This window comes from Topomyia yanbarensis, chromosome 3 (genome assembly GCF_030247195.1).
Source record: "Topomyia yanbarensis strain Yona2022 chromosome 3, ASM3024719v1, whole genome shotgun sequence".
NCBI lineage: Eukaryota > Metazoa > Arthropoda > Insecta > Diptera > Culicidae > Topomyia > Topomyia yanbarensis.
The window spans coordinates 411,815,304-411,832,705 of NC_080672.1; the positions used below are offsets into that span (position 1 = coordinate 411,815,304).

A 17,402-nucleotide genomic window follows, 5' to 3' on the forward strand; every position below is an offset into this window, starting at 1 on the left:
TCAGATAACGATGTTTCGAGCTCGTTCGGCACTAGAGTTTCCATCCCGAGAATTGATTTATGTTCTTCAGAAGAAATTTAACTGGAAATATCTCGATCAGTAAGCATTTGGAGTGGGCAGTAATTTCCAAAAATATTATTTCAATTGGTTCGCAGAACAATAGGTTATACCTACAGTTTTGAACTCGGTAAAATACACATTTTCGTAATTTATTTATGTGCTTATCCATTACCCCAAACATGTCCTTATTATAGCGTTTCAGGTGCGCACGATTTCGCAGCAACCGATTGATCTGATTTTTTTAGGTTCAATTTTATTTTAATGGCTAGACCGTAAACCAAGAGAACATAAAAATAAGTTAAGAAGTGACGTTGACTACTTAAAAAATCGATTCATTTTTGTTTAAAAAGCTGAAATGTGCTCAGACAATACAATTTTAATTCAAATCGAAAATTTTAAATAACAGATCAATTGGTGTATTGGTTGTAGAGATATCGTTCCTAACGCAATTTCTAATTTTAATTATTTATATGATTTTGTTTTGTAAACACTTGCCCATATATTTGCTTGTTGTTTGTTCAGTCTATCCTCTCCCTCGCTCTCGTGCACCTCCATGTCGATATCTCTAGAGCAGTTTTGGTTTTCGCTGTTGGTTGTTTTTTGGTGCTTCTTGTGTTACTAAGTGACCTTGGTGTATCCGTTTTCTTTTTTTTGGTTATTTCTTCGCTAGATGTACTGAATGTTTAAGGTTGGTTTAAGGATGGTTTGATCGGTTTTCGGTGGTTTACCAGTGGAAGGCTGTTTGTCAGTGTGTGTTTTCGTTAGCAGTTTTGGCGCATGGTTTACCGTAGTATGCCGTCTGCTTGCAGAACTGGTGCATGGGCGTCTGCCCAGGGTATGTGCAAAGCGTTTTTTGAATGTAGGTGATACCTTGAGTAGATTTCTATTCGAAGATCAAGTAAGAAGGAATAGGTTGATTCAACCTTATGCTAACCACACGAATCCCGTTAAGAATGTCAGGTAAACAGTTTCTTCAGGTGTCATTCGCAATGAATTTCACTTCTCCGTACTTCGACATCAGTTTTTTAAGGAACACGAAGCCGATGCGCGGTGCCAAATCATGTAAGCGAATTTCAGTCAAATCCTTGCCAATATATACGTGGATCTTGATTTTATTATTGTTGTATTCGACGTCGTGTTGCATGTTGTTCATCACTATAAAGTGTTCTTCCTCGAATAGCATAGTGAACGTTATCAGGAGCACATTTTTAGTATGATGTAGTTGGATGAGGGTTGACTACCGTAGGATCAAGCTCCATTTCACCTTTAACCGCTGTTCTACCTCGCGCTTTGTAAGTCTTCTTCAAGTAAAATTTGTTCAGTTGATTTGCTGCGAACGACCGATTTGTTTTTAGATTCTGGTCTGTGCGAGATCAGGGGTTAGACTGGAAGTGATGCTTCTTTTTAATACTTCAATAATCATTTCCAGATGTTTTAGTTTGTTTTTTTTTTAGTTTTTGTGTAGCTTGAGCTTGTGTAACCACCCCTAGTCGAAACTCCGTTTTTGATCTAGACTATCTGAAATCGTTGCAGTAAATAGTGATAAAATTTCTTGAAACATTCAATGGAATACTTTTGTTTTTTAAATAGTTTTCACAGAAGGAAAACTAGTAAAAGCAGACAATAGTCTCGAAAAAATCAAACGATGGTAGTAAACTAATCGAAGTTACAACGTAAAATACGATTTTATTAGTGATGAGAATATAAAGAAATCTTGACCGGCCTAAAATAAGCAATAGCTGTACCGGGAGCTTTACTGTGTATATACACTATCGGGACTAGAACCCAACCTAGCGGGGAGGTAAGCGACAAGAGCTCTGTATCAGAGGTGAATGGCGACATAGTGTGGCCTCATGTTGCACAATAATTCAACTTTGCAAACCGTATTCATAAGATAGTTACTAACATGATAAAGGCAAATATCTCTGAGGACCATTGGAAGAAATTTTTTATCAAAGAAGAAATGCGATGATAAAAATATAAAAATATACTAGAAACGTTACATTACTAACGAAAATTGTATTTTAATATTATTTGCTTGTAAACAAGAATTATAATTTTCATATACTGTACTTGTCCGCTGATAACAGTGTAAGTAACTAGTTTGACAATACAGGTTATAGCTTACCGAATGTCTCAATCCTGAATATAATAGAACATAAACATTTCGTTACGCTCTTCCGATCGGACAACCCGCGTTAGTGCACCCCGTACAAGAGAAGGGTCGGAGTATCAAACTAAGCCATAACATTAGATATTCAGTCAGACGTCGCAATTACAACAAAGTCGAAAGTGACACTCCCATGAAGCCGTTTGCGGTTTACACGCCAATTAATGTAAAGCACGTGATTGTTTCAGCTCCAACCACAGTAATACATATTTCTCACGACAGGCACGCTGCACGCGGCTCTTTTCGCTTTCGCACTTATTAGTGCGAGTATTTTTATTGTTATTGTTCAGTTCTTTGCACCCTGACAGGGGTTACGTTCATTTCGGATTCATTGTACTACTGGTCTCTGCACAGAGTATAGAGCAATAAATTAATTCAACCTCAGAAGATTTGCTTTTCCACCAAAAGCGCTTTTCTTCTGTCATGTAAATGTTGGCGAGGAAAATTTGTTCAGGTATTTACCGGCGTGATCGGTCATTGTGCACTTGGACAGATCGTGGCAAAAAGAAAAAGGGGGAAACTATCTGATCATTCTGTGGGTAGGAAGTTTATTTAAATTTAAAGACTGGAATGTCAAATTAATCTTGTTTAGTCAGACTTATGGGAAGACATTTTCCCATGGTCTATCGACACAAGTTTCACATTTCCATGCAATTAATATGGGCACTCTTTTTTTACTAATCAATGATAGCTGCCTCAACCCAATTCAACCGCTAAATTATCCTGTGGCTAACAAATTCGACTAATAAATCGGCATAAAATTACTTTTACTGTGAGTCGTGTTTATAAACCCTTTAACTTTGAACTGTTTATAACGCAATGTTTATAAACACAGTAAAAGTCAGTTTACGTCGACTTCGGCAGCGCGCACAAGCTAATTGAGATGTCAGCTTCAATTTCAATTGGGCATTACAAATCTGACAGAGCGACGTCCAAGTTGAACGCAATCGCCCGACAATCGTTTAGGGTGGCATTTGCCGATATCTCGATTACGGGTATTGGAGTTATTTCGTTTTCCTCACATTTTCGCGATTCTTTTCTCATGTCCAATTTAAAGTATCCGTCAAACCTTTCTTTCGTTTTTTTTGGTCAAACTGAAGGCATGGACATAGGTTGATTGCATCGAAGGTAGAAATTTCCGGACGTAACCGATTCATTATTGAGCGAACATAGGCGCTTGTAGGTTCACGCTTGAGATCGCGTTTATAAGTTAATTAGTGTAAAAACATTCTTAAAAACCTTATTCACCGGGGTGTTTTCATGTTTGCGAGACCGAGGGCTTTGTTGTGCGGATGATCGTGAAAGTCTAAAGCGTTTGTATGTTAACTTGTTGAATACTAGAAGAGATAGAAGAGAGTAAGATTCCCCATATCATTAGAGTTCCCGGTCAAGTCGCCATGAAACTGAAGGCATGATTTGCGATCATATGCAGGACACCTATGTTACTAGGACCGAGGGTAGGGACTTTCGGACATGACCAATTTATGATCGCGCGAACACATGTGTTCAGTGGCGTAGCCATGGGAGGGGGGGGGAGGGTTTGGGGGTAAACCCCCCCCCCCCCCCCCCCAAACCAAAATTAATTGGATTGAAAAAAAAATTGATGCTGACGAATTTAATTTAATATTCCACAAAATATTTTTGGAAAAATATTCTCTGATCACTACATTGAGAACTGTGTTTAAAGCGTCATGAGAACTTATGGAAAATTATGGGAAGGGGATCCTGTAACTTATCTCTTAGCCAAAATTCCATAGTTGTCAAATTACTTCAATGTAAAATAAAATAACTGTCTGAATTATTATGAGCTCATTTTTGGAAAGATGCTTCAAAATATGGATTAGAGACAATTTTTCGAATGGGAATCTAAATTTGAATAGGTTGATTGCATATAAAACATAAGCTTGTTTACCGAAAGCTTACATACATTTCAACATTTGCTGAAAATGTATTTTTTTAGATTGTGTAGAGCTTAGACAACAATTCAATTTGGTTAACAACAAGAATAGCATTTCAGAAACTAGTTGAAAGCTGATGTAATTTTGTCTCTAGCAGGTCAGGATCGGTTTTATGAGCATTGGATTTTTGTTGTATTATCAACTATATGAATAGCCTCTTAGCAGGATGCAATGAATGGCGTACTAAAGTTTTGTGTGCTACGTACTAGTACTGCAAGTTGTTTGGTTGACTAATAAAGAAAAGTAAAATTAATGCTCGATAAATTTTTAACGGTCACGATCACATTCATTCGAAACTGCCAAATTTCGATGTTAAGTAACATTGAAGAATTTCAAAACGTAAAACTGTTCATCTGCTGATAGAATAATTTTGACGGTTAATCCTCCTAGAAGTAATTATAGGCAAGAATTACTCTTCAACCAAATTTGTGTCGAGACTTAATGTCTCCAGCAAAGTTTTCGAAAGTGCTATTTCAAACAACTTTGTCAAAGACATAAATATCCCACATATTCAGAGTATCGAAATATAGTAGTAGAAAACCTTTACAACAAGCTATTCTGAAGTTACTGTATTTGATAAATCTCTTCTGCGGTAATTAAATAATAAATTCACATTGCGTTCAAGGTGCCTTTGAAGCTTACAAAAAAATAAGGGAACTGGATATAAAACAAATAATTCCCAGATATTAAAAGGACTCAAAAACACAAAGAGTGATTCCATTTTCAGGAGCTAGCATCAATTCGGCGCAAGCTTAGTCCGCCCACCAAGTTAATGTCGGATTCTGATGAGATGAAGTCGAAACGCAAGTTTCAGTTCCATCCATCCATAATTTAGTTATAGGTTTTGTGTTCTCAACTCGCAATGATTGTTCCAAACAATTTTATCCGTAGCGCAGAAAAAAATGGATTTCACCTAAATTTTTCTTCACTAAGAAGAAATATAGCAGGCCCAGTCTATTTAAATCCCTATATGTTTAATTCATGTAGCCTTCATATTTTCAACAAAATTGTTTGAAATGACATTATCAAAAACTTTGCTGAAGGCACCATGTCTCTTAATATTTTTGAAAAATTAATTCACCATAATTACCTCTATGAGAGTTAATCACTAAAATTTCTATATCAAAGCAGGCGCTGTTTTATGTTGATAACTTCCCGAAGTTGTCAAACCTTCAAAGTCAAGGATTATTATATTAGGTGATCTTGAACGTTGAAATTTTTTTAGATCATTTATCCCACTTTAAAAGATCGCAATTTTTGACTTCATTGACGTATTATACAAGAAAATAATCTATAGAGGTTTGAAAACTGTTCCATGTTGATCCTTCTTGTTTGTAGACTGGGATGACATCTGTTAGACTACTTATGTTTTTGAGTTTTCAATAATTTATCAAACTCATATTAAATTTTAGCATTTTTTCAAAAAATTTGCGATTTTCATCAAAACCCCCTCCAAACCAAATTTCTGGCTACGCCACTGCATGTGTTTGTAGGTCCGGGGTGTTTTTATATTTGCGAGATCGCGGGCGTAAGTATGTGTGGATGATCACAAATGCATTGTTCCGTTTGTAATCAGGTTTGTGTTATCGCGAAGGCCATAAGCGTTTGTGCTACTTGAACTCGTCTAAATGCCAGCAAATGTCATTTATTTACCATTTACGGCAATTGCATTCTATTAGGATTTTGTCATGCTGTGCTGATCGGGAATGAATGAATGATTCACGTGTGTCGGTAAATCAATCGTACCTAAATTTATCCAATATGATCTTCCCGAATGAATCGAATTGAATGCTGCAATTGAATACCGGAAAAAAGTGTCATGGTGACATTAAAAACGAAGCTTCTCTGCAAGAGCTATTGCACGCTCGCGAATGAATTTTAGTCTATCACAACTATCGACTCATGTTCTAGATTACTCTCCTGCTCCCATATGTTACAATTTGCTATACACCCTCCCCATTAAAACAGAATTTATTGAATGTCATTTAACAGCAACAAATTTATATTCTAAAACCAAGTACAACGCTATGCTCTCTGCAATACTTTTAAACTAATCTATTATTTCAATGAATCAATTATCTCATTAGCTGATTGGTATTATTTAGCTGATCTATCTAACAAAACTCGGCTGGTCTGTCCAGAAAATATATGCAATACGAGTAACGCATATTGAGATCTGTGATGAGGAAGCCCACGCTTGCGAAAGGAAATATTCAGTTCTTCCACGAAATATGAAATTTTATTTTCCAAATAAATTTTCAATAATGTACTAATGAACTTCGGTAAACAATCTTTAGGTTAAGTATTTCTTAATCCATGACCAAACAAATGAATTTATTTAATAAATTAGTTTTTCAACCGGTTCCAGTTTTAGACAAAGACAATGAACTTAGTGCATGTTCTGCAGCATTTTATGTTATGTAAGTGTTTCTATGCGGAACTAGAACTGAAGCAATTACATCTCCAGTATAGCAGTTTTATTTATATATATATATATATATATATATATATATATATATATATATATATATATATATATATATATATATATATATATATATATATATATATATATATATATATATATATATATATATATATATATATATATATATATATATATATATATATATATATATATATATATATATATATATATATATATAAAAGTCAAAGTTTGTATGTATATGATTTATAGACTCCCAAACGGCTTAACCGATTTCCGTAAAAATTTGCACACAGTAGGTATTTGGTATGGGGTGTGTTTGTGTGCTATTAGTTGAAGATTATCTGCCCGCCAGATGGCGCTTTGGAACAAATTGTGTTTTCCTCCTATTTCGCAGAGCGTCGCAGCAACGCGCGATGGGTATTAGCTAGTATATATATATATATATATATATATATATATATATATATATATATATATATATAATATATATATATATATATATATATATATATATATATATATATATATATATATATATATATATATATATATATATATATATATATATATATATATATATATATATATATATATATATATATATATATATATATATATATATATATATATATATATATATATATAAAAGTCAATGTTTGTATGTATATGATTTATGGACTCCCAAACGGCTTAACCGATTGCCGTCAAAATTTACACATAGTAGGAATTTGTTCTGGAGTGTGTTTGTGTGCTATTGGTTAGAGATAATCTGCCCGCTAGATGGCGCTTTAGAACAAATTGTGTTTTCCTCCTATTTCGTTGAGAGTCGCAGCAACGCGCGATGGGTATTAGCTAGTATTATATATAAAAGTCAATGTTTGTATGTATATGATTTATGGACTCCCAAACGGCTTAACCGATTGCTGTAAAAATTTATACGTGGTATATAATTGTTATGGAGCATGTTTGTGTGCCATTGATTGGAGATTATCTACCCGCCAGATGGCGCATCGGGACAAATTGTGTTTTACGCCTCTTTCGTGGAAAGTCGCAGCAACGCGCGACGGGTATTAGCTAGTCTATATATATAAAAGTCAAAGTTTGTATGTATATGATTTATAGACTCCCAAACGGCTTAACCGATTTCCGTAAAAAATTGCACACAGTAGGTATTTGGTATGGGGCGTGTTTGTGTGATATTAGTTGGAGATTATCTGCCCGCCAGATGGCGCTTCGGAACAAATTGTGTTTTCCTCATATTTCATTGAAAGTCGCAGCAACGCGCGATGGGTATTAGCTAGTCTATATATATAAAAGTCAAAGTTTGTATGTATATGATTTATAGACTCCCAAACGGCTTAACCGATTTCCATGAAAATTTACACACTGTAGGTATTTGGTATGGGGCGTGTTTGTGTGCTATTAGTTGGAGATTACCTGCCCGCCAGATGGCGCTTCGGAACAAATTGTGTTTTCCTCATATTTCATTGAAAGTCGCAGCAACGCGCGATGGGTTTTAGCTAGTATATATATATATATATATATATATATATATATATATATATATATATATATATATATATATATATATATATATATATATATATATATATATATATATATATATATATATATATATATATATATATATATATATATATATATATATATATATATATATATATATATATATATATATATATATATATATATATATATATATATATATATATATATATATATATATGTTTGTATGTATATGATTTATGGACTCCCAAACGGCTTAACCGATTGCCGTAAAAATTGATACATAGTAGGCATTTGTTATGGAGCGTGTTTGTGTGCTATTGGTTGGGGATTATCTACCCGCCAGATGGCGCTTCGGAACAAATTGTGTTTTCCTCCTATTTCGTTGAAAGTCGCAGCAACGCGCGATGGGTAATGGGTAAGCTAGTAATTTAAAAAAATGAAAATGGTATACACCACCGTTCAATTTGTTGCTTCATGTAAAACACGGTTAGAGCTGTGTTTTCAATAAATAGAGTAAGACAAATATTCAAACTGGATAAACTGGGCAAACATAATTTTGTGCGCAGCTCACCTAGGTTCGATTCCAGAGATTTTTGTAAAATGATTTTTCTAACCTGAAACAAAGACGAATGACCCTAAGGTTAAAACCTCTATAAACAATAGTTCTAATTCCACTTTTTAAACTTTCCATCCAAAAAAAACTACGCTGCTAAACATGCCCTAATGAATTCGAACGATATAAAATAAGGAAAACTTGTGATAAAAACCAATCAGTGCTTTTTCTTGGTCAGATGGCATTACTTTCTGCTCTAACATAACGCACTCTCCTCGCCTAGCAAAATCTTCACTTAACCCGCGCTTTTCAGTAGGCGCAACTCCAGTCAAGTCCGCTCGTACTTTAGAAATAACTACAGAAGCATGTTGTCACCATGTGCTGTTAGGCCCCATGCAGCAATAACGCGGTGCTACAAAATAAAAATAGTTGAATGTACTTTTAAAGTGATGTAGTAAAGGTTGTAGGTCTGGTAAAATACAACACAAAGCAATGTCTGATCAATTTAATATACCGTCAAAATCTTGATTTATAGCAGCAAAACGATTTTGCGGAACTTTCGGCACTAAAAACTTATTTACGCGGTCATTTTTCAACCAATTTTTAATTTTTTGTGTGAAGAAGAAGAAATGACCTTTTCAACGATATGCTATGTTATGTTCTTTTGTTAAAAGTACTATACGGTTTAGGGACAACAATATGAAAAATACAATTATTTTGCTATTTTTTCAATAAAAATATGAAAATTGCTCAACATTTTAATTAGTAAGCGTCTTTTTTTAATAAAAATTTAAGAAGAATATTTAATTCCGTATTCAACGACCTATTAATGATCAAAATCGGTTAGAAAATGGCAAAGTCATTAATTTTTTTCCAAATTAGAAACTTGCTGACATGAGCTTTTAAGGGGACGGTCTCATATAAAATTAAAAAAAAAATGTTTGCTCGATTACGTATACGTTCAAAAGTATGTGTGTGAACTTTGAACATGAAATCGGATAAAATAACGGAAGATATAATTATAGCATCTTATAGTGCGAGACAATACCTCACTAACCCCTTAAGAGTTCATGCGAGCAGGTTTTTAATTTAGAAAAAAGTAATATCTAAGCCATTTTTTATCCGATTTTAATCAAAAATCGGAATTAAATTCTCTCCTTAAATTTTTATTAAAACAAAGATGTTTCATAGTAAACATGAAGAGCAATTTTTATAATTTTTAATGAAAAATAGCAAAATAATGGTAACTTTCATATTGTTGTCCCAAAACCGCATAGTAATTTTAACAAAAGAACATAACATAGCATACCGGAAGGAAACTTTTTCTTCTTTCCGAAACATTAAAAACATTTAAGGTTCAAGTTACCTTTTTTAAGCATGTGTTAGAATTGAACGCTTGGTAGTGTGCGTAGGAAAATTTGTGTTCAGCTTTGCCATCGGATTATCCATTTAAACCTTTTTAAAACTCTAAAAGAAGAATATCAGTCGATTTATTAGATCATCACAATTCAATTCATGCAAAATACCTGCTGGAAAAAACCATCGGCTTAGCTAAATGGTGCTTTTGAAAAAGTGGCTTAAATGGATAATCTGGTGGCAAAGCTGAACACATTTTTTCTTACACATACTACCAAGCCTTGAGGTAACTTGAGCCTTAAAATCGGTTTAAAAATGATCACGTAAACATTTTTTTTAGTGCCGAAAGTTTCGATTAATAGTTTTTTTGCTATAAATCAAGATTTTGAGGGTATAGAACATTTTTCATACATTGTTTTATGTTGCATTTGATGAGATCTACAACCTATACTAGGTCTCTGGATAGTACAAAATCACTGTAGCACAGTGTAATAATCGTGCCCAGTACCAGTAAACCAACTGCTTTAACCAAAAGCCTAGTAACAACGATTACATCAAATGCCTCCAAATCAACAACCAACACCACCAATGAAGAAACAAATGCCGATGAAGACGGAGTTACAACAGCGACCCGTTAGAACAAGAAACAAACTAGAACTTCCGAAAGTACAGTATTGTACAGTATCTCTACACTGCTTGTACAATGCAAAAGACTCCATAAGGTTTTTTTTTTATTCATTTCGTTTATTTGATAGGCACAAATGCGTTAGCTTGGCGGTGCCAAATGCTTATGTTTTTACATTTTGGATATCTTAAAACTAGGAGGTTACAATGTTGAAATATTTTTTTTTACAAAGGAAAATTAAGTTTACAGCTATCTTAAGACTAGAAAAAAGATTCAATATACAAGAGAGGGCCAAAAGATTTTTTTATGAAAAAATTTAAAACAAGGGATTCACTTTGATATACAAGAGGGGGAGTAATAGTATTTTACGAAATATTTTACGGTTATCTTAAAACTAACAATATAGTTTAGTACACAAAAGGGGGAACAAATATTTATAAGAAACTTCACAGAAATCTTAAAACTAGGGATTCAATTCTATTTACAAGATGGAGGACAAGAGTTTCAATAAAGAGTAAAAATTATAGCTATCTTAAAACTAGGAATACAGAATACTAATTTGAATTTTTTAACTAAAACTTATGCTTGGTCAAGATATTCAGAGGGTGGCTTATTTCCGCATCAGTGTAGCAGCAGCTGTATCAAGGACAGGGGAGAGACAGGGAAAGAAGAGCAAAACTTGCAACTTTCGCTCGAACGGGGGGGGGGGGGGGAGGGGGATCAGCGAAACAAATTTGCGCCTCAGTCTAGTAAGTCGTCGAGTACCGGGTTGGCAGATGGTATTCTGCGGACCCGCGGGGAATCCTTCAAAAGTCATCGGACCTCGAGTCGCTCTCGCTTCAGTTTCCTTCTATGCAGGCATAGTGATAAGGGCGACGGCAGTTACATAGTGGCACTCTGGAGCTGATCGGATCCACAAGGCAGGAGGAAACTCTAAAAACGAGAAATAAAAGAGAGGGGCTAAATTGGGATATTTATCGTTTTTATGAAGGTATAAATAAGGGACATATAGGGGAAATCACGAGTTGCCAGCATATCTCGGACTGGTACATTGGGTGGTCTACTTCGGGCCCGAAGGGATTCCTTTAACTGAGACCTGGCGTCACAATACCCGGCGCATACCCAGACAACGTGTTCGATGTCGTGATAGCCCTCGTCACAAGCGCACAGACTACTCTCCGCAAGCCCAATACGCCGCAAATGCGCATCCATGGTGTAGTGATTGGACATAAGTCGGGACATTACGCGAATAAAATCCCGACCCACATCCATCCCCCCGAACCAAGGCTTCGTTGATACCTTTGGGATAATCGAATGTAGCCATCGTCCAAGTTCCCCGTTGCTCCACGAGGTTTGCCAACCGTTGAGCGTCCTCTGACGACAAATACTAAAAAATTCGTTGAAGCAGATTGGTCTTTCGTATATGTCACCATTTAATGCGCCCGCCTTTGCTAATGAGTCGGCCTTCTCATTGCCCGGGATAGAACAATGAGAGGGGACCCAAACAAAGGTAATCTGATAAGATTTTTCAGATAACGTACACAAGGACTCCTGTATCATCCCCAGAAAATACGGGAGTTGCTTTTTAGGCTTCACCGCACGAAGAGCCTCGATAGAGCTGAGGCTGTCCGAAACGATGAAGTAGTGATCTGTGGGCAGAGTGTCGATGATCCCAAGGGTGTACTGAATTGCAGCTAATTCTGCGACGTAAACTGAAGCGGGATCATTGAGCTTGAATGAAGCGGTGATAGTATTGTTGAAGATACCGAAGCCAGTGGACCCATCGAGATTTGATCCGTCAGTGTAAAACATTTTGTCGCAGTCGACTTCTCGGAATTTATTATAAAATATATTGGGGATCACCCACGGGCGTATATGGTCCGGGATTCCACGAATCTCTTCCTTCATGGATGTGTCGAAGAATACAGTAGAATCAGAAGTATCTAGGAAACGAACACGGTTGGGAGTATATGAAGAAGGGTTAATGCTCTGTGCCATGTAGTCGAAGTACAAGGCCATAAATCGGGTTTGAGAATTAAGCTCGACGAGCCTCTCGAAGTTTTCAATCACCAACGGGTTCAGAATGTCGCATCGGATGAGCAATCGATATGAGAGTTCCCAAAATCGATTTTTTAGCGGAAGAACGCCCGCCAGCACTTCGAGACTCATCGTATGGGTCGAGTGCATGCAACCCAAGGCAATGCGCAAGCAACGATACTGGATTCTCTCCAGTTTGATGAAGTGTATGTTCGCAGCGGAGCGGAAACAGAAACAACCGTACTCCATCACCGACAATATCGTTGTTTGGTACAACCTGATCAGGTCTCCTGGGTGAGCACCCCACCATGTTCCAGTTATTGTTCGGAGAAAATTGATCCTTTGTTGGCATTTCTGTTTCAGATACCTAATGTGACATCCCCAGGTACCTTTAGAGTCGAACCAGACCCCGAGATATTTAAATGTGAAAACCTGGTTGATCGTTGCACCCATTAATAAAAGCTGGAGTTGCGCCGGCTCACGCTTCCTAGAAAAAACAACCAACTCAGTTTTCTCCGTGGAGAACTCAATACCCAGCTGAAGAGCCCAAGCAGACAAATTGTCCAAGGTATTTTGTAATGGTCCTTGCAAGTCGGCAGCTTTGGGCCCTGTAACAGAGACCACCCCGTCGTCTGCAAGTTGCCTTAGCGTGCATGGATTGGCAAGACAATCGTCAATGTCATTCACGTAGAAATTGTAGAGCAGGGGACTTAGACATGAGCCCTGGGGAAGACCCATGTAGCTAAATCGCGATGTTGTTAAATCGCCATGCGAAAAGTGCATGTGCTTTTCAGACAACAGGTTTAGCAAAAAGTTATTTAAAATTGGCGAAAGACCATGCTGGTGCAGCTTCTCTGACAGAATGTTGATAGAAACTGAGTCAAAAGCCCCCTTAATATCCAAGAAGACTGATGCCATCTGCTCTTTGTTAGCATAGGCCATTTGGATTTCTGTAGAAAGCAACGCAAGTCAATCGTTCGTCCCTTTGCCTTTGCGGAAGCCAAATTGTGTATCTGACAGTAAACCATTTGCTTCAACCCAATTGTCGAGGCGAAACAAGATCATTTTCTCGAACAACTTCCGAATACAGGACAGCATTGCAATCGGCCGATACGAGTTGTGGTCGGAGGCTGGTTTTCCTGGTTTTTGGATGGCGATGACCTTCACTTGCCTCCATTCATAAGGGACAATGTTACCCTCAAGAAACTTGTTAAATAAATTCAACAAGCGCCTTTTTGCAGTGTCAGGCAGATTCTTCAGCAAGTTGAATTTGATTCTGTCTAACCCTGGGGCGTTATTGTTGCACGATAAGAGAGCAAGTGAGAACTCCACCATCGAAAACGGTGTTTCGTTCGCGGTATCGTGAGGAGACGCGGCGCGGCACGTTTTCTGTACCGGGACAGAGTCCGGACAGATCTTCTTGGCGAAAGCGAATATCCAACGGTTTGAATATTCCACGTTCTCGTTGGTACTATTACGGTTACGCATACGTCGAGCCGTACCCCAAAGAGTGCTCATCGCTGTTTCTCTCGTTAACCCGTCGACGAACCGGCGCCAATAACTGCGTTTTTTGGCTTTCATTAGACTCTTCATTCGGCTTTCTAACGACGCGTACTGTTGATAGCTAGCGGGTAACCCATCTTCCCGGAAGGCCTTATATGCAGTGGACTTTTCCGCGTGCAGCTCTGAGCACTCTTTATCCCACCACAGGGTGGGAGACCGTCCATGGGTATTCGCGCTGGGTACTGGTTAGTCTGAGCTTGATTCGCACTGTCGAGAATCAAGCCAGCCAAAAACCTGTACTCTTCCTCCGGAGGAAGTTCTTGAGTGGATTCGATTTTAACGGATATCGCGGTCGCGTAACTCTTCCAATCAATGTTCCGTGTGAGGTCATTGATTGTTTCCGATGGTCTTGAACCGTTAGCAATTGAAATCACGATAGGCAAATGATCGCTACCGTGGGGATCAGGGATCACCTTCCACATGCAATCTAACTGTAGCGATGTCGAGCAAAGCGACAAATCCAACGCGCTTGCGCGTGCTGGTGGTGTAGGAATCCGCGTCATTTCTCCCGTGTTTAAGATGGTCATGTTGAAATTATCGCAAAGATCTTGGATTAATGTTGATCTATTATCATCATGAAGACAGCCTCATACCGTACCGTGCGAGTTAAAGTCTCCCAGAACTAGCCGCGGTGCCGGTAAGGATTCCGTGATATTACAAAGCGTTCGGTGCCCTACCGAGGCTCTAGGAGGAATGTAGATGGAAGCAATGCAAAGGTCTTTACCTTTGATTAGAACTTGACAAGCGACAATTTCAATGCCTGGTGTCGAAGGGAGGTTAATTCGGTTGAAAGAATAGCACTTTTTGATCCCCAAAAGTACTCCTCCATAGGGGTTTTCTCGATCCAGACGAATTATATTAAAGTCGTGGAAGTTGAGATTTATATCGGAAGTTAACCAAGTTTCACATAATGCGAAAGCATCACATTTTAAACTATTTAGTAAAAATTTAAAGGAATCGATTTTCGGGAGGATACTTCTGCTGTTCCACTGTAGAACAGTGATCGAATCCGTGACCTCGTTCGATGACTTAGCCATCGAAGGATACGATCGCTGCAAGGAGGGGCCATTTAGTAGTCAACTGCTTCAAAAATGTTTGCACTATAGGGAGAAAACGTATCAGAAGGCTTTTAAGAGGATCAGTAACATTGAAAGCTGTGAAAATTAAGTCCACTATGTCAGAAAATTTCATTAGTCCGCTACTGGACTGAGTATCTGTTTGAAAAAAGGGGACACTTGGGGTTTTGGATGTCCCTGGAAGTGGTGGGTACTCCTTGTTAGAATTAATATTTCCAAGTCCTGGAGCAAATTGCTTCGGCTTTTGTGCATCACTTCCGTTGGATTTATTGGTTGTAGATGGCGCACTCTGAGTGGACGACACCTTGGCACCCTTACGAGGTAATGTAGGGGAGGCTGGATTTCTCCTCTTCCTGGATTCCCCTGGGTTAACCAAAGATGTTCCCTCTCGTGGGTCGTCAGATTCTTGCTCAACGTTAGCCAAACCAGCATAGGGATTTTCGGACAGGACAGATGGCGAAGCATTCTTTAGCATTTCTGCATAAGAACGCCTTGAGCGTTCCTTAAGGGAGCGCTTAATTTTATCCCCGCGCTGCTTGTATGCAGGACATGATTTAAGAGCATGTGAAGGGCCCCCGCAGCAAATACACTTTTCAGTTTCTTTGTCGCAAGAGTCATCCTCATGCTCTCCTTCGCATTTGCCGCATCGTTTCTTATTTCCACAATAGGCGGCTGTGTGGCCCAACTGCTTGCAATTGCTGCAGTTCATGACCCGCGGTACGAACAGGCGAACTGGTAGGCGAACCCTGTCAAGGAGGATGTAGTTGGGAAGAGAGGACCCGGCGAATGTCACCCGAATCGAGCCTGATAGAGAGTAGGTAGTCTTACCTCCCTCGGTGTTTGCGGTATACAATTGTTTGCATTCCAAGATCTTAATCTGTTCAAGTGAGGGGTCCTTAAAGCAGCCAACCCCGTGCTCCAACAGTTCTTCGCATTTCAGGCCCGGTTCGGACACTACCCCATCGATTTCACAGGCCACACAAGGCACGTACGCTTTAAATTCCCGCGTAAAGCGCTCACAGCAAGCAATCGCGTTTGCCTGGCCGAGATCACTCACTAGAACACGTATCTTGTTTGCCCGAACACGTATTATCTGAGTTACGGCCGGGTAATTAGCAGTCAGATCTCGAGAAAGTCTTAATATATTAACCGGTTTCTCTCCGGTCCGAAAATATACCACCCATGGCCCAGAGGAACCTTCTGGGTACTGCTTTATACGGGGAGCAATGCGAGTATTAGGGGGATCAGGGACTTAAATGATTACATCAGATGGTATTTCGCCCTCGGCCATTTAAGCACGAGGGCAGAGCGTTATATAAACGGGAATGTGTCTTATTATTTGATTACAAGGTAGAGTAAAAGTAGGGAAAAGGAAAGAAAGCAAACGAGGATAAAAATAAAATAAAGCAAAACTTATCTGCAAACAACGTCGATTGTTCCGCACCAGCGAAAACAATGTACTGGATTTACTGCCGACACCAGCAGAATAGCAGCTAACGAACGAACAAAGGATGACCTTGAATCACTGAAATTTACACACCGAACACCAATGTGAAATATAACGATCCGTTCCGTTCAAAGGTTGGGAGACGTATGACCATAAGGTTTTGTCATTACGTAAATAGTCTAAAAGTATCACCCGAACACCTTATCGTGTCGTTCGATGTAGTGTCTTTGTTTACCAATATCCCTAAAGACTTGGTCATACACGACATTATTATGATGTGGGACAACATAAAGCTACACACAGACATCAACCTGGATCTATTTCTAGAAATAGTTGAATTCCTGATAGACACAAGTTTTTTCTGCTTCCGTGGTCAATACTACCACCAAAGGTTTGGAACAGCTATGGGTAGTCCCCTATCGCCCATACTCGCAGATATAGTGATGGAGAACTTGATCTCAGCCGTTATTAAAATCGCTAATATCCCTCCCGAACATATCAGATAATACGTTGATGACCTTTTCTTACTCATCCACAAAAATATATTACAAGAAATACTAGACACCTTCAACAATTAT

At 38.1% G+C, this 17,402-nt stretch overlaps 1 protein-coding gene across 1 annotated transcript in view; it reads left to right on the forward strand.

Moving 5' to 3' along the window:
* Positions 1-17,402, forward strand: part of LOC131693758 (probable serine/threonine-protein kinase DDB_G0282963) — a 137,697-nt gene that overhangs the window by 90,115 nt on the left and 30,180 nt on the right. The gene's annotated exons all lie outside the window — the stretch shown is intronic.